The sequence below is a fragment of the Protopterus annectens genome, chromosome 7.part0 (assembly GCF_019279795.1).
Source record: "Protopterus annectens isolate FY-2018-M chromosome 7.part0, PAN1.0, whole genome shotgun sequence".
Classification (NCBI taxonomy): Eukaryota; Metazoa; Chordata; order Ceratodontiformes; family Protopteridae; genus Protopterus; species Protopterus annectens.
In genome coordinates, this window is record NC_056739.1 from 1349309812 (window position 1) to 1349329652 (window position 19841).

Genomic DNA, 19841 nt, shown 5'->3' on the forward strand with positions numbered 1-19841 from the left:
AACATCACAGACCTGGCAGAGAAAATCCGGCAGCGACTGTATTTTCTGAAAACACTGAGGAACTTTGGGTGCACAACACCGTCTTCAGCAACTTCTACAGATGTACAGTTGAGAGCATTTTCTCCCGCTCTGTTATAGTATGGTTCAGGAATAGTACAATACGGGATCGCAAGGCTCTGCAGCAAGTAATAAAAGCTGCACAAAACATCATTGGAGTAACACTCTGTACTGGAGGACATCTACACCAAAAGAGTTTTTAGGAGGCCCCAAAACATTATCATGGACACTACCCACTCACAACACAAACTGTTTATGATACCACTGTCAGGAAGGTGTTACAAGACCATGGTGGCTAGAACAACCAGGCTGAAAGACAGTTTTATACCTGAAGCTATTAGACTGTTAAATAAAACTCACATACTACCTCACTCTCCAGTATTGCAGGTTGGTTCACATTTGAAGGGAAACAAGGTATTTTTTTTGTTTTATTTTTTTCACAAATGTGCTCTTTTGCACAGTTATATATACATTTACTGATGTTGGTCTTTATATTATTGTCTGTTTGTTGTCTTAGATTACTTCTTCTTGTCAGTTGTCATTGTTTTTATATGTTGCTGGAGGGCTTTCAGAATAAGAACTTCATTGTACTTTGTGATGCTGTCTCTAGTACATATGACAATAAAGTTGAATTAAATTGAATTGATTTTCCATATATATATAGGTTCATAGGTTCATAGGTTGGTACTAGGCTATCAGCCCTAGGGCCTATACAAGCCTAGCCATAACAATTCCCTGGCTATTTCTTCCCACATTATTTACTTTCCTGGACCCCTGTCTAGCAGGGTGACTGACGTGATCCCTGGGGTGAATTTCCTTTCTCCCATCCAGTCGTCAAGGTTCCTATTGAAGAGGTCCAAAGAGGCACTCTGCTTTACATGTATAGGCAATCTATTCCAGAGTCTGGGGAGTCTCTGGGTCAGGAACCTATCCCTCCAGCATGTTTTGTTTATTGTGATGACAAGGTTTAGATCCCTGGAGCGTGTAGCTCTGAGGGATTGGGATTTCTTTAAGTGTAGCATGTCCAACAGCTCTGGGTTTGACATGGCCTTGTATGTTAAGCACAGATCGCCTCTGAGTAGACGATATGTGACAGAGTATAGCTGGGGTTTTTTAAGGCGGTCAGCATAGGGCATCTGCTTTAGGCCTGTGATTCTTTTAGTGAGGTATTTCTGAGGCCTTTCCAGTTGTTGCAGATGTCTTGAGAGGTACATACCAAATGGGGCATTGTATTCTATAATGGGTCTAATGAGGGATGAGTACAGTGGGACAATGACCTCCTTTTTTCTGGATGAAAAGCCCTTCATGATGAGGTGTGCCACATAGAAGGATTTCCTGACTGTTGTGGCGATGTGGTTATCGAAGGTGAGACCACTGTCCACCTGTGTACCTAAGTCTCTTATCACACTTTCTGTGTTTAGTGTACTGCCACCTATATGGTAATTCATGGATACATGTTTTTTCCCAAAGGGATAACAATACATTTCTTGGCATTGAGCTTGAGCCCATGGCTCTGGCACCAAGCATCTGTTTCTGTAAGGCCCTTTTGTAGAGTATCCGCATCATTTGGGGATTCAATAATGGCTCCCAGTTTGCAGTCATCTGCAAACTTTGTTAGCCAGAGTCCCTTAGTGTTGACCTGTACTTCAGAGAAGTAGATGCCAAACAAGAGCGGCCCCAGGACCGAACCCTGAGGTACTCCACTTGTCACTTGTCTGGAGCTGGATTTGGAGTCGGCTACTTTTACAGTGTGGGTTCTATCAGTAAGCCATTTAGCAACCCATTGGGTGACACAGGGATTAATGCCCAACTTAGTAATTTTATCTATGATTCCAGAGTGGGGGATGGTGTCAAAGGCCTTGACAAGGTCTAGATAGGCTGTGTGGACCACCTTACCCTTGTCCATGGCTCCGGAGACTGATTCAAAGAAGTCAATCAGGTTCAGGAGACAAGATCGGCCCTTCACAAACCCAAACTGGGTGGGGTCCAGTGTTTGAAGGTTGCCAATGTCTTTGTTTATAAGTTCCATGATAATACGCTCCATGGCCTTGCAGATAAGGCTCGTCTGACTGATGGGACGGTAGTTTCCGGGATCCAAGGTGGATCCTCCCTTGTGGATTGGGATAACTGTAGCTCTCCGCCACTCAGTGGGCACGAAACCTGAGGTGAGGCTATGATTAAACATGACACTTAGGTGAGGTGCCAGTTCATATTGTAGTTCATGTAGTACACAGCCCGGGATGTCATCTGGTCCCATGGATGCTGTATTCTTGGCTTTAGAGAGTGCGTTTTGTACCTGTGTGGCCGTTATTACTGGAATTTGGCAATCTTCCGGTATTGAGATGGGCCATTTAGGGGGTGAGAGGGGGATGAAGTTGGCACTGAATCGATCTGCCAGGATATTGGCAATATCCTTCGGATCAGTATATTTAATGCCATTCTGTTTTAGCTCAGAGCAGATCTGAGCATTGCCATTTAGATTCTTGACATAGTTATAGAATGCTTTCTGGTTGTCTTTGGAATCTTTGGAAATTTTATTTTCGTAACTAGCTTTGGAGGATTTTATGAGGCATCTCAGTTTCTTACTGAGGCTAGTAAGGGAGATTTTTGCATCCTGGGATTTTCCTCTTTTCTGCAAAAGTTTCTTCCTTTTGTTGTAAAGTTTGTTTATGGCAGGGGACCACCAGACTGGCTTCCTTTTTTTGGATGAAAGCATTTTGGTTCTATTTGGGATGGCACGATTCATGCATGAGTGGATGTGCTCGTACAGTGCCTTAGTGTAGGATTCAGCAGTTGAACTTTCAGTTCCCGTCTGCATGGGTGTCATTAAGTTTGTCACTTCTGACTTGAGTAGCATGAAGTTGGCTTTGGAGAAGTTTTTTATGGTGGTTTCTTTACTGGGGGGTGGAGGTGGGATGTGGATGTTAAGAGTGATTAGCTTATGGTCAGACCTGACTAACGAGGGGGTGACCATAGGTATGGAGCATTGATTTCCCATTTTGGTAATGACCAGGTCTAGGATATTGGAGCCCCTGGTGGGACTATGGATTAGTTGATCCAGGGCGTTGGAATTTATGAATTCCAAGATCCGTTGTGCAAAGTTGTTGGGACATGAGTAGTTTTCCCAGTTAATGGCAGGGTAGTTAAAATCACCCAGTATTAGGGTGTTTGGTTCTATCTTAATATTTTCCAGTATGTTTAGAAAGGTGTAGTGAGAATCTTGGGGTATGGTGGGGGATCTGTAGCAAGCTACAATTTGGATTGCAGTCTTACCTAGTGTTAGTTGCACTTGGAGAATTTCAGACACATTGTGTTGGCCAACTAGCCTGGTGGTGTGAATATCCTTGGTGAATATTGACACTCCTCCACCTTTAGTGTTTTGGTCCTGGTTTGGTGGCCGAAAAGTGTGGTAAGAGTTGTAGCCTGGTATTGCAGGGGTACTCTCTGGAGCCTTGAACCAGGTCTCAGTTACTGCACAGATATCGATGTTCTCCATTTTTAGGAGTGCCTCGAGAGAGTGCATTTTGAGGTTTAGACTTCTAGCATTGAGTAGCATTACCTTCAGATTTTGCATGCTTGTACCTGTTACGGTGGTGGTTTTGTCCTTTGAAGTTTGCCTAAAAAAGGCACTATAGGGGTGGCAAGAGCCTTAGCCAGTAACCTGAATCCCAGGGGCGACAGGTGCAGACCATCTCTGGCAAAGCATCATGGTCTGTCAATCATGTCATCCGAGGCAGACAGATACTGGATCCCCTTTGAATGACACCATAAGCTTAGCCAATTGTAGAAGTCAATCATTTTATCCTTATATTGTGGTATCATTCTGGGCGAAGGCAGGATGCTACTCAGGGCTAGGGTCATACCTGCCTGGGCCACATGATCCGAGAGCTCTTCCATGTCTCTTTTCATGTAGTCCAGGGAGGTACGTCTCAAGTCATTTACTCCAACATGGACAATGACAGAGTCATATTTGTACTTGTTGTGGAGTGACTTGAGTGCATGCATTATGTGGCGGATCCTGACACCCGACAGGCAGCTGACTGTAATTTTCTCCTTATTCAACCTGGTGAGAGGGACATCAGTGTGCCGGACTATAGAGTCACATATGACTAAAGTGTTAGGTACATTGTCTTGCCTTAGGGGCTGTTGCTGGGTGGCACACTGGTGTTGTGAACTATGTCACACATTGGTTGTGATGTTTGTTTGCGTTTCAGCTTCAGAGGTCTTTGTTGCTTGGGCAGGTTACAGTTAAGGGCCTCTGCATATGTGGATTTAGTGTTGCTATATGTGGGTGTTGGTGGTGCGGGTTTAGAAGGGCTATGTGTTGCTTGAGGTGTAGTGTGGGTGTTAACCTTCTCCTCTTGACTGTTTAGCACAATCTTGGGTGGAGAGAGCTTTGCTTCCATTTTGGCTATGTAAGTGCATCTCTCACAGGTTGTAGTGTTGGGTGGTAGGAGAGAGGGTTGTCTGTGTACATGAGGCAATTGCTGCATTGCCTCAGTATGCCCAGATTCACCAGGTGGACAGGAGAAATCACCAGAAGTTGACCCTTGGACATGCCTGGTTTGGGGCTTTTTTTTTATTTTCTTTGTAAAGTATAGGAGCTGTTTTCTTAGCAAGGTACTTTGCAATTATAGGCTGTTTAGTGCCTACTATTAATTTCTCCTTGTTAACAAGGAGAGTTCAGTGTTTGTATGAGTTTAAGGCTTCCTACTGCTTTCCAGCAGGTATTAGAGAAAGTGCTAGTCACAGGGATGCTTAAAGGTAAGATTGAAAAGAATGCACTCTGCAGTGTGCACTAGAGAAGTTAGATGTGAAAGTAGGTAACTTGAGTTTTACCTGTTTAAAAAGTTAAGGTTTAGTGGAGAGTTACTATTTTTAAAACAGCAAGATGGATTGAAAGGGGTGGTCACTTTTGTATTTTGGTACTATGAAATACTGTAGGATGGCCGATAAATTTAAATAATTGAAGGGGTGGGATTTCAAAAATGATGATTTTGTGATTACTCACATAAGCCAGTGAAAGTAGAGAGAAATGAGATATATGGTCAGATTAACATAAAAAGGGCAACTAGAAAGACAGTGGTATTTAACAAGACAACTTAAATGGATGAGAGGGCGGGAAAAAATTCTGCCTGACTCAGAACAGAGAGAGCTGTGGTCTCTTTTGAAGTTTTAATATGCTGTTAAAACAGAATGCAAGCAAAACACAAGGTAAAGAAAACAAACTACAGTATTCAAAATATAGAAAGGCAATACAGTAATACAAAAAATAAAAGCAAACTAACCTTTCCTTCACAGCAAAGTGTAGTAGAGTCTGGATGAGCCTTTCTGGTAAAGCTGGTGACTTGATAGAGTCTGTGGTATATGTATGGAAACCTACAGATTCTGACATTATCTATATGTTGCTATGTAGTATATATTTGTAGTACTGTTATGGATATTTATTCATTGATGCTTATTAAAGGATATACTAGAACTATTGTCTCAATAAAACTAGATCCATGTTTATGTCTATTTACCATGTACTGTATGTAGTGTGCTTACAGATATAGATTCTTTACAACATTTTCCATAAGCTAGGAGTGTTTAAGGTTTTACCATTAAATAGATTTGATACCACTAGCCATTGTTCTTCTTTGTGGTGTTTCGTTTAGTCTAACCTTGGTTGTATTAGATATTTTCCATAAGTTGTTCATTTGCTAATTTTCAGATACTCTCTGCTACTGGGGATATCATCCACTGCTCAGTATTGATTGTGTTTATATAAGCTCATCATGTATGGCCACACATGTATGTGTTACTTCACATAACATTGCTGTATATAGAGTGACTCAATACATATTGCTGTTGCATGCGTGTTTATGTATTGTTATTTTTGTGTTACAGCAGCAGAACTGCATAGTGCATATGGGTCCACACAGGGTGATGATGACCAATGTAAGTGGAATGGCACATTATCATACAACTTCAGTACATACATAGCACTACAAACAACTTGTGTAATGTTGTCTGCATTCATTTGCACAGGTCCATCCAATTCTGCACAGCAGCAGGACATGACAGGTGAGTGTCTCCACATACTGTTACTGTGACTATTACCTGTTATTACCTCAGCCTCCTATCATGCCAGTGGTGTTTACTGTCATAGTGATATTTCCCTCACATTGTAAACTACAGATGCATCTTCTGGGGGCACAAGCCATGCAGGTGCACCTACAGGCAGACCAGATATGGTTTTCCACCATGTTCATATGCTGCAGCACTGTGTAGCATAACTGTGTTGCATGAAATGAATGCCTCAGTTTTTCTACAATGGGACATCTGGATTAACAGGTGCACCATATGTCAGATGAGTATCACCATATCCTGTTACTGTGCTGTATATGTCATCATGCACCTATACCAGTGCCTGTATACATGACTGTGTTTGCTTTGTCTGTATTTTCCCGCTGCAGGATCTGCATTACAACAGACAAACTCACCATATTGGGAGGGTGGCACCAGTATGCTATTACCTCTCTTTCATACATGTCATTACAGTTACTCCTGTTGTTGTCCTCCATTAATACAGTGACCTTCTACCACTGTATAGGACAGCCATCATCAGCATCTCAGCCACAACCAAATGATATGTGTATGTATTACCTACTATGTGCTTTACCTCATTTAGAATGGTACATGCTAACAAGTATGTAATTAATAATACTGTGTTTAAGCCTTTGTTTCCCTTCAACAGTTGCATTTCGTCCCTTGGCTCCAGTACCAGCTTATGCTTGTATTCCTCACATATGTCATGTATGTTGCATAATTATCAATTCTCTGTTATATAAGTTCTGTGAGTCATATTTGGACAAGACCTCCTGGTAAGCCATTATTATGTAACATTATAGTGATATATATATATATATATATATATATATATATATATATATATATATATATAGCATTTATCATTAATGATATCTAGCATGTGATGTAAGTACTTTTTATTGACCTGTGTTATCTGTCTCTTCTTTTAGCATGTCCACTGCCTTCATCCTCCATTAACTCTTCCACTGATCCTGACATGGGATTTAATGTGTCTCTGTATGGTAGTATGGCCCCTGTCACACAAGCCACAGCTTTGGTGATACAGTAAAGCCCAGATGGTGACAGTCATATGGATGAGGCTGTAGCCTCAGATGTGGAGGAAAAGTTGTCCTGCTATTCTGACAATGTGGGGAAATCAGATGGCAGACAGGATGATGGCCACAGCCCCATGTTGAGTCTGCTTGTGATGTTGACACATCCTCACAACACAGTGATGTTGCCCAGTGCAGTGGACATAGGTGTGTATCTGGTGTGCATGGGTACATGTCAAAGGGTGTCCGCCTACTGCTACAGGCAAATAAATGTTTCCAGTGATGTCACTGATTTGACTTTTGTTCATGTCCCTCTGCCTTCAACCATGCTGCATAGCAGCTAGTTATGCTGCATGAAGGACAGGAGTGCAGACATGGTGAAGTAATGGCAGCATTGGCTGTACAGAATGGAAGCATGTTATCTGTGGCACAGTTTGTTGAAAACTTAGTTAAGGGAGTACTACAGCAGTGCCATAGTGCAAGCAGGCATGCCCTGCCTGTGCTTAGTCAAGTGTCACATGGGAAAGGCAGGCCCCGTCTCAGCAGAATAATCCTTGCCCATTGGACATTGATGTCTATGCTGCAGTGTGCACACACATTTGCTGCTGGCCCCAGTGTGGACCCAGCAGTTATGACTACCCAGCCAAATCTCACTCATGCTCTTCCCACAGTGCATCTTCACATGCTGGCATCATCGCATCTGTCTAGTCTTTGGAGCAAACTGAGCCAAGTGTTTCCATCCATGATAAGGGCAGGCAGGACTGTAGTGTAAGCCATCAGCATGGGCACTCTAAACCGCATTACAGTAATACTGACACTTGAGTCACTGAGTCCTGTAGTGTCAGTCTCACCCCATGGCAATTATGATTGCTGTGCAGACCACTGACAATGTCATCTGTCTGAGGATGGTTTGAAGTCTGATGACACAGGAGTCTGACATTTTTATTAACCATAAGTGACTCAATTTGGTACGTCAACCTTTATCCATACTTTACACTGATACACATTGCTTGTGATATTGGCAGCAATTCTGCAGTATGTCCTGAGTTGGCTTCCTGTTAGCTTCTTTTGATAGTGGACAGATACGAATGGGCTTCACAGAGGTATGTCCATTGTTGTATGCCATGCACACATACACTACTATGAGCCCGTATGTATACCTGTAAGACTTCCGGCCTGAGTTGATGGGCCATGCTGTGATAGAGTTGCATATGTTCATACTGTTATATGTTAGAATTATGTTGTTAGTCTGATGCTCAATGTGTACATCTTCTGGGTAATTGCCATTAGATGCAATCTGTGGTGCTGTGGAGGGCAAAACCTGAACATCAATGTTTAACATCTGTACTTCTGTATGTGTGGCTTGTCGTGACCCAAAGGTGTTTGTCAGATGCTGCTGTGTCACCTGGGCCTGGACTTGTGTTCGCACCCTCTGTTGCCCACGCCTCTTTCTTCTGCCCCCTGTCTCCTCTTGCTCCTCCTCTATTAGCTATGGAATGTTATCTTCAGACATCTGGGATTCTTGGGGTAGTTCACAATCTTCAGCAGCTGGAACATTGACATGTGTTGTCATTAACATACTATGTAGCATGGCACACACAGTAATTATCTGTGATGCCTTTTCAGGTGGGTATTGCAGTGCATTCCTGGATGTGCCCAGCCATCTGAACCTGGCTTTCAGTATACGAAAGACATGCTCTATAGTATTTCATGTTGTTGCATGCACCCTATTGTAGACCTCCTCTGTAGGATTTTACAGTTCTCTGTATGGGGTCATTAGCCACGGCTCTAGTGGAAAACCACAGTCACCTGTTCTGTGGAGTGGAAACACATATGCTATCATCATGAATAATGTGGACAGGGATGTCTTTAGCTAACATCCTAGCTGATTTCCAGTACTTACCAGTAGTACTCCCTTAGGTAATTCACCTTGCTGTAATTCAGCCCTCAGACCACTTTCCCTCCATATAGCACCATCATGGATACTTTCAGAGTGCTTTGCCATGATGCTTGTTATGCTGCCATCTGCTGTACACACCACCTGGTAGTTCAGGGATGGCCACCCCTTTATATTGATGTATCTTTCTGCATCTGGGTGCATGGGGCTTTTAATAGGGATGTGGGTGCAGTCTGTTGTACCAAGTACATGGGGGAAGTTTGCAAGGTTATAGAACTGGTGCATGACAGTTCACTACTCCATGGGGGCAGATGGAAAGTGTATGTGTTCATCTACCTTGTTGCACATTGCTGCCAGGAATTTTGTTAGGATATGACTGGCAGCTCTTTATAACACTCCTACAACATCCCCCGTTTGTTGTTTGCATGTCCCAGATGCCAGAACACCTAGGTTCAGATACACTTTTTGTTTACAGAGTGATGGGGTTGCTTCACAATTTCCATAAGACTAGTGTGACATACACATGTTGCAAACAACCTGCACCAGCTGTTTGTCTAGGCAGCACCTGTCAATGATTTCTTGATCAGAGTTGGCTTAGTTGCAGCCTGGCTCTCAATCTTGTGGGCAGCCTTCTAGGACACACAACCAGATCCTCCTCCATAGCTTGCAGTACCACAGCCTGTTGCAGTTCATTCACTGCAGATATAATTTTTTGGAATTGTTATGGATTCTGTAGGATTCTATGGAATAGCTTCTGTTCCTTGCATTACATTATGGCATTCGCCGAGGATTTTGGAAACAGTCGACATTGCAGCTTTTGCGTTTAAGTTGTGTTGGTTGTGCTTTATATGTTTTGGAATCTGACAGGTGTGAGCAGCATCTGTAATTATCCTATGCTGAATAATTAAGTACTCAGATGGCTTGTGACATAGTTTCTGAAATCGCATCCACAGCTGATGTGCTGAAGTCTTCCTTTTGGCATGCTGCCCTACGTACAACTAGGTTTTGGAATCCATCCCATGGAAAGGATAGAAATCCAGCCCAAAAGATAAACAAACATACAGTCTAAAAATATAATCAGAACTGCAGTGAATGCTGCAAAAGTAGTCTACATCAAGAGCCTATAAGTAGTCCAATACAATTTACCTAAACTTTTCTGGAATTCATTAAAATCACTCGTAATGTTTGTATCAAATAAAAAAAGCAGTCCACTCCCAGACTAAACCACTGGAAACATTTTTAGACTCGTCTACAATAGACTTAATATTCCCACTTCCCCTTTCAACAACATCTATCCAGCACCTCTACACCAACAGCCACTCTGTCTTAATCCTAACATTGTTTCTTTTTTTTTTTATTTCTCCAAGTCTTTTGGGTTTCTAATACAATGACGGAAATGGACCCCATTCCTAAGTCAAAGTATGATTAAAGTTCATGAAATTAGTATTGTTTCAATCTTTGATGTTAGCCACAAGTTCTCTTTGCAGCACCTGCAATGTCCCCAGTAATGACTCCTTCTGCAATTCGTATGGAATTACATGTATCAGTAACATATCTAAGTACAATTGTAAATTCTTTTTTATGAGGTCCATTGCTCCTACTACATTTGGAAATGTCTGGGTATCTTTCTTCTACATTGCTCTCATTTCTGCCTGCAAATCCTGGTATTTTATAACTTTGTGTCACTTTGTATGTAAGACACTGTAGTCACTGGGTGTGGTGATTTCAATGATCAATGTTACTTTTGTCTTCTTTTCATGGACTACTATATCTGGTTTTCTAGCATCTATTTTTTGAATTGCTGGTAATGGGTGATCCCATGTGATACAAACTTCATCATTTTCTATAATGTTTTGTGGCTCATGTTTCCAGTGTTTTTCAGCTACCTCACTATTATAATGTTTGCACAATCTCCAATACAACAATATTGCTACATTATTATGCCTTTCAGTATACAGTCCTTCTGCCATTAGTATATCACAACCAACAACAAGATGTGTGACTGTTTGCAATTCTGTTTTACAAAACCTACATTTATCTGTTTCTCCCACATGTTCAATGGACTTTGAAAACCAATGTGTTCATAGTCCACTATCTTGGGCCACCAATATTAACCTTTAACCTTTTGGTTTAAATTCAAGTCTCCTTGATCATTCCTGTGTTCAATCCTGAATAACATGAGGTTGTTCCAAGAGTTTTCTTACTTGCAACTATATTTATGCATTTTCCACATTTCTTGTCTTCTCATCTGAACCTTCACCTTATATTCTTTCTTTTGTTTTTTGACACATTCAGTTGCTGAATGACTTTTTTCTACTTCCACTTTGATTTCTATTCCAACTTGACACAGATATGTTTCTGCTATAAGCAGGGAAATCATCTTAGACTTATTCTCCACGTTTCAAAACGTTCACTACATTTGAATCTTGTGAGGACAGCAGATATGTATGCTGTCTCACAACTGCAGAGCTATAATTGCAATCAATTTCAAGGTGACCCTTACCTCCTTCAGAATGGGGAATAAATAGTCTTGGTATGCAATGATTTTTACAAATCATTTGATGAGCATGAAGCATCCTTCTTGTTTTCCTGTCTACCTAATCCAATATCTTTTGGGGCCAGTCAGTCATTCCAAAACTGTAAGTTAGGACAGGAAGAGCAAATTGGTTTATAGCTTGGACTTTGTTCTAGATGTCAGTGCTGTTTTCAGTATTAATTTTAGTCTTCTAAAATATACCTTACTAAGTTTTATTCATACTTGTTCATGTTTTATTGTTAATCTGTCATCAAGTCCCAAATATTTATATACTCCCTGTTGCTGAAGTTTTTTTATATCACATTCTTGTCCCTAACTGATGTTTTTTTTGGTGCTGCAGCTTTCCCTATTTAAAGGTTGCTTTTTTATCAAGACTAAAGGACATTCTTATATCATCTGAAAAAGTTTTGACCACTTGCAGTTGTGCTTTTGGTTCCTTATCTGATGAACTATACAGTTTTAAATCATATACAAAAAAAGATGAGAAGTCTTTATACTTTGTTGTTTTCTGGGATCAAAATTATAGCCATGACATAATCTGTTAGGTTGACAGCTTAATGGGTTAAGGGCAAGATAAAAGAGCAACAGTGACAGAGAGTCACCCTGGAATATTCCCCTTTGAATTTTTATCCCTGGAATAATAATAAGTCCTTTATCATGGTTTAACTACAAAGTGGTTTGCCACTGTTTCATGGCTGCTGTAATGTAATCGATCAGTGTAAGGTGCATCTTATACATTTTTAAGCATTCTTTTATCCATAAATGTGGGATACTGTCAAATGCTGTTTCTAGTTTATCCATGCCATACATAGATTATTCCCCTTTTTTCCATTATGACTTTATTTAACAGCAAATGATCCTTTGTTCCATATGACTTTCGTTTATTACCTTTTTGTTCTATTGCCATGATTGAGTTTTCTTCTAAATGGCTATAAACTCTGTCAGCATCAATTCCAGTGTATAGTTTATATGTCATCGGAAGGCAAGTTAATGGTCTACAGTTTTTAGGATACCTTGTATGTTCACTCTCAAGTAGGAGTATTGTTTTTCCTGTTGTTAACCAGGCTGGTATCTGCTTGGGGTTTGCGTATAAATAGTTCTGACTCATGGCTAAATCTTCATGTAAAGATGTTAATATTTTAGCCAGAAGTTAAGTACTGCATTAGGGCCTGGGTTTTCCATTTAGGAGCTTTCCTTAACTTTGTTTCAATATCTCTGTTCATTACTTCATCTCATTTCATATCATGTACATTTGAACATCTTATTCTTTCTTTTACTTCTTCTATCCAGTCAGCATCTTTTTTATGTTCCACAGGATCTTCATAGATATTTATCCAAAATGTATCTATTTCTTCGTTTTTGGTGGTGTTTCAATTCCTTTTGCCTTGTTTCCCAATTTCCTATAAAACTTTTTTGGATCATCAATAAATTTCTTATTTTGTATTTTTCCTTTATATTTATTTACATATCTTCTAAGTTTTTCTGTCTGTGCTATTTTCAGTTTATTATTTGTGATAGTGCATGATAGAGCCTGACCTCTTATTGCTTTTATCACGTCTATCTTTCTGAGTAATTTTGTTGATCTGTTCCCTCTTTTATACTCTTCTAACAGTGACACTTCTTGTCTTGATTGTTTTACTGGTTTCAAAATTCGATTCCTCCATGATGGCGTTCGATTTCTCCCCTTCCTTTTCCCTTACTACTCTGTGCTCTTGTGGTAAGACTTTATCTGTTATTAATTTATCTGCACAGTAATATATCCTATTTACTTCTGTTATATCGCATGAATCTCTGTGGACAGTCCTAATTACTGTGTTCATTTGTTCTATCAAACTTCTAACTTTTTGAGTTTTATTGACCTTCTGCAGTCTATTTCTTTAACTGATCTTAGTATGTCTGCCCATCTCTATTAAATCAAGCAACTCTTCTCTTAGATCATTTTCTTCTAAACTGAGGGTACATTCTTTGTTCTCCATTTCCTGCGGGCATTCTACAAAAAGTTCCAGAGCATCTTACTGTGTCACATTTTCTTCAGTTTCATCCTGTGTTATCCCTTACTTTTTCATATGGGAACTCACTGGCCTATCATTCCACAACACTGACTACATCAGAGTTGCCACAGTTTCCTGTTTCTTTCCTTGTTATCCAGCTCCAGCTGAACATTTGTACTGGTTTCTATGGAAGGCTCCAAAGTATCTTTTTATGGCAACTGATCAGATGCTTCCTGCTCCACTGGTTTCTCCTTAATTTGGGTGTCCATTGCTCTATCCTGCTGTGATGTTATCTAAGTTAAATTTTCTACACTAAATCCTTCACTTCGCAGGTATTCCATAAACTCAGTTTATATTTCTTTAACTTCTCCATTACTAATCCTCTTTTCTACATTTCCTCTTTGCTTTCTTATAGGTTCATAGGTAGGTACTAGGCTATCGGCCCAAGGGGCTAAGTAAGCCTAGCCAACAAGGTTCCCTGGCTTACGCCACCCAAGAAAGTTATTTTCCTGTGCCCCTGTCGAGCAGAGACACAGAAGTGATCCCCAGGGTGTATTTCCTATTTCCCATCTACTCATCAAGATTTTTCTTGAAGAGTGCTAATGAGGAACTTTGCTTGACATAGATGGGTAGCTTGTTCCAGAGTATGGGAAGTCTCTGTGACAGGAACCTATCCCTCCAGCATGTCCTGTTTATTGTGGTGACAAGGTTTAGGACCCTAAAGCATGTAGCTCAGAGGGATTGGGATTTCTTTAGGTGTAGCATGTCCAACAGCTCTGGGTTTGACATAGCTTTATATGTTAGGCAGAGATCACCTCGGAGTAGATGATATGCTATGGAGTAAAGCTGGAGTTTTTTGAGACAGTCAGTGTAGGGCATCTGTTTGAGGCCAGTAATCCTCTTTGTGAGGTACTTCTGTGGCCTTTCCAGCTGCTGCAGATGTCTTGTGAGGTACATTCCAAAAGGGGCATTGTACTCTATAATGGGTCTAATGAGTGCTGAGTAGAGGGGAACAATGACCTCTTTTTTCCTGGATGACAACTCGTTTGTGATGAGGTGTGCCACGTAGAAGGATTTCCTGACTACTGTGGCAATGTGATTATCAAAGGAGAGACTACTGCCCACCTGGGTCCCAAGGTCTCTTATCACACATTCGTTGTTAAGTAGACTGGTGCCTATGTGGTAGTTCATGGGTACAGAGTTTTTACCAAAGGGGATGACAGTGCTGTACAAGTTATATGACTTGGAGATAATTTTAGTATCAGTATTTTGTATTGTAAAATTTTTCTGTGTTTCCATATTCTTCTCATAAGAAAGTTATGAAGTTATGACATTACTACAAATTACTGATACCAAAATCATCTCCAAGTCATGTATAGCAAACTTCTTAAGCCCTGTGATCAGTAAAATACTACTTACATATTAAATCTTACCCTCAAAACAAACATTATCCTGCAATGTTGCAAACCTGCAATAATCACACCAGCAACAGAGGTAATACCACCCTTTAGCAACTAATTTATTAACCCATCACAAGTATTTGTCTACATGGTAAAATCCTTGAAAAAAATCTTATAGAAACACCTTTACAAGTATTTAAACACATAAACAAATCTTATCCAAACAGTGCAGTTTCCATATGGTTCTAGTACTAAGTTACCAACCACATCTACCTCAGCTATGAAAAAAAGGCCACCACACAATCTGTCTGTTATAGATCTCTCTAGGTACTAAGATGTTAGCTGTCAGTGAAAGACAAAGATCTGATGACTTCTTTTAGGCAGAGTGATGGTACAATATGCAGCTGGCTAACCCCCCCCCCCCCAAACACTGGCGGAAGAATGCATCCTAAAATCTGTAGTGCCCTCCTTATCTTCATTTTGTACAGACAGATTCCAAATAAATCTTCACCTTAAAATGGCCTTGAGACTGCATACGGAATACCATAAGTAAAGATAGCATTCATAGTTGCATATTCATCCTCCAGTGTGACTGCTTATGACCCCCTCCCCCTCCCTCCAGTAACCTGCGGGGCTGATGGCACTTGCTACCCCCAGACTCCATTGGTGATCCCTGCATGACAATGTATGCCAACATTTTCTGCTGGAAAGAAGACAGCAAGACTCCAGAGACTCAATATACCTCGCATAAGTCAGCCCTTTGAGCCTGTGCCATGGGATGACTCTGGCTACAGAAAAATGTTCCAGTAAATCAGTATCATTATTATTGCTTGGGAAGTACAAAAAGTAAATACATTTCCCTGTGTGCCTCAACACATTTCCATAATGTACCACTGCTCTGTCCAGTCTAAAATGATGACTGGTACCTTCTGTTTACCTCAACAACTGTCTCATTAGTGGCTACATTGAATTATTTTAACAATAGATGTACAACCCTTATAATAAATGCACAAAGAATTTAATATTGCATCAGTGAACCATGATTTTAAATCACAGTTCCCTAACATCACACCCCCCCCAAAGTAAGAAATTTACCTGCAAAAATCATTGATGTGGAAATGTATCATATTTCCATTTCTACAAGTGCTCTAACTCCACTGAAACATCAACTGTAAGAGGCAACCCTTGTACCCTTTGCAACTGAACTAACACAGGAGACACTATACCCCACTCTCCAAAACAAAGAAAGAACATTTTCTACTCACAGTAATTGCAGAGAAGAATGGCTATGTCCCTTGAATGAGGCATTTTATGTGTTTTCAGCTAAAAGTGCAGAGTAGACCATGCGGGAATACATTCATTTGTCTGATAACTCAAATTACTGAAAACTAAAATGTTGAAAACTGAAAATATTGAAAATTGGAATATATCCTTTCATCACAGTTGTGTGATACAAGAGATGGTAGATTAATTAGCAAGGGGTAGGGGCTGGTCACCTGTATTAAACTGGTTTTCAATATTTTGAAAAGTCAGGCTATCTGAACTCTTCTCAAAGTGTGTTATTAAACTCAGGTCATTATGGTCTCATGTAAGTACCTAATCACTGCAGTACTGGCACTTTTTTTATTAACTTTAGTTATCCAACCTAAAAAGCTGATGTTCCTGCAAAGCATATAATTAATTTCATTAGTTAAATTCAACCCAACATATTTATTTTTTCATAACAAAAACAAATTTGGCACCGTTATAGAATTTTGTTTTATTCTTTCGTAATTGGGTAATGCTCAAGAAACAAATGTCATATTTATAGATGATCTGTAAAGAATTTGGGAGTCTAAATGGCTCATGAAAATCAGATGGAATGGAAGTGGAAACTGCAGAAGTGAAACTCAAGTCCATGTTTTACACTGACCACACTTACCTACAGCTCTTTTATTTGACCCTTAAATTATACTATCAAAACTATTCAATTATTTATAATGCTCTCTCTCTCTCTCTCTCTCTATATATATATATATATATATATGTTTATATACACATATATATATATATGTTTATATACACATATATATATATGTTTATATACACATATATAGATATATAAAAACAATGAAAGATGTTTACTAGTAAAGAATCTTTCACTAGTTCCTCTGCAAAGCAATGTGCACACAAGGAAGATTTGTCCTTGTTTTGGCTTTAAATGTTGCATCACTGAAGGCAAGGCTGATAGGCCCTGCTCACATTTATACTCTAGTATATATAAGATGTACTTGTAATCTACATATTGTAAAACACAAATCTGTTCAGATTTCTAAAGAGTAGTTTATGTGACATAACTAATATTGTAGGTTCTGTTACATAGCCCTTATTTTAGGGCTAATTTGTGAAGTACTTCCAGATGTAACACTCCCAGAAGCCGCCTCCCAACATTTTCTGACTGAACCAGACAGATGGCTGTCATGTAATATTGAATGAGATGTTTAAAGCACTGAAGGCAATTTCTTCTTAAATGAAGGCTGAAAGTTCAATGTACTTATAATGCAACTTGAACAGAAAGCAATAACATAATCATTTAAACTCCAGGTACTAGTTTCCCTAACAAAAAAAAAGTGAAACTAAAAAAGTTAATGTTTAAACCTAGTTGTTTTTATTCCATTTCACTGATCACATTATTTAAAACTGAAATGGTCCCAGTTATGTAACCAATAAAACAGAATATCATTTTGAACAAGTGTACAGTTCCTATTTCATAAAAAAACATTACCCTACAGTTTCTCCAGATAAAAAAGACTGTCACCTTTTGATACATACTCCAGAAAGGGTCCCCTCTTCATTTTTTGTAAAATGACTTGTTTATCAGACTCTTGTTTTCACGGCTTGATGGAAGTAATCTGTTTCCCTCAGTGATGAAGAATAGATCTTTTAGTGCTGACAGCCTTTTGCATAAACACTGCAGTTATGGGTTCATCAGTTTAGTAAATATAGAATATTGTACCTGTATTTTAATGTTGCAGAACACAGTAACTGTCAACACTGCCACACTATATTATCATGATTTATTTGAAATGACAGTTGTCAAGTACAAAATGATGTATCTCGTGAGGAGGCCAGCAACCACTTTTACAAAGATCCTTAAGAATTTGCATATGCCCCCTGGTTTGATATATATAAAACTTGTTCTGCACATATCTAGAGCTTCATGGATATTGCTTTTAAACCTCTTGTTTTACCAGCATGTATTCATCATATTGCAGGCAAAATATCTTCCAAAATTCAAGTGCTATTAAGTATTCCATTTACTTAGAAAAATGCTCAACTTAAACACATCTTTCACAATTATTTAAAATGAAGAAAGAATTGTGTTTTGTCACAGTATAAGTATTGATAATTATCTAATATGTTTTGTAAACTCTACTCCATTTCCAGCATCGGGATGCTACTTAGACACGGACTGACTCAGATTTGTTTCACATTTTGCTTCTTTAAGAAATTACTTTTAATCTTATATGAAACAGAAAGATTAAACTGTCAATATCATGATGAGCTACCATGACGGCCTCTGAGATAGAAATGGAGCTTCCGATGTGCGGCTAATGGCATGTACATCAGGAATGGCTTCTTCTTTATAATGCATGCAATTAGAGCTGAGAACAAAATGCTTTGTTCAAATTCATGACATGCACAACTAATAAAGGAGCAGAGGAAAAGGCTCTTGGCTGTTTATTTGCATGAAAAAGCTTCAATATAGGAAATATTTTAGAGAAATTAGTTTTTAATCTAAGTGACTAAATGAGATTGTGACCCTGAACTGTTTCCCAGTTGACCTGTGAATATGTATGCAGAACGAAGGCTCTACCACCTATAAGCCAAGCAGACATTGCTTTCCTTCATTAATTTCTGAATGTCTCATGTAGTCTGGAGGAGTGGAAAATCATCCCTTTAAAAACCTCACCTTGTGTGAATTTGTTTTATGAAATGCAATCAAAAAAGCTGATAGAAATCTTAGCAGGAATGTATTCTTTTTAAATTTAAGCTTTCAAGGAGCGGGATACACTGATTCAGCAGTGATTACCCTAGCCTGACCTGTATAAGAGAGAAATTTACAGCTGTTACTTTTTATGAATATATTTTGAAAGAAGGGTTTGCTGTCACACTAGAAGTCAATAACAAGAAATGTTTTTTTTTCTTTAATCATGGCTGACAGAACTCATATAGATACATTAAGTATTCTTGCGTCAGACAAGATTTTCATATAGAATGGTTAAAGGGCAGACAATGTAGACTTCATCTTGGACAGCTGCTTGTGTATCTTTTCCCCTTAGTGAAATCACATACTGCAAACCTCCTTACCATACGCCAATTTCACAAAAGTAACTGTCCGTTTGCTTAACTATAAAACAAAGATAAATACATGTCTGGGAACTTCAGCCTTCAGACAGAGTTACCTAAACTTAACAACTCATTAGTCTTTAAATGAGTAATAACCTTTACGAAAGTTTTCAGAAACACAACACTGTTGGTATATAAAACAGCTGCAGTTGCCGTTTATGTGACTTCGGTGGCAATTGAAACTCAGTTGATCATGTTCTACACCACCCCATTTAAAACTACTGAGTTGTCCAAAGCTAAATGTCACATGTGCCACAGACACGCATGACAGAACTGTAGTGCAGGCCATATGTACTCTTTCATGTTCTCATGTTAACTTTCACTGCACAGCACTACAGGCACAGCCTTATTATGAAGAGTTCAGCAGTCAAGAAGAGAGAGGTGAACACTCAAAAACTCTGATCATCAAGAAAGAATTTAAGTTGGCAAAGGAGTAGCGTCCCAGTT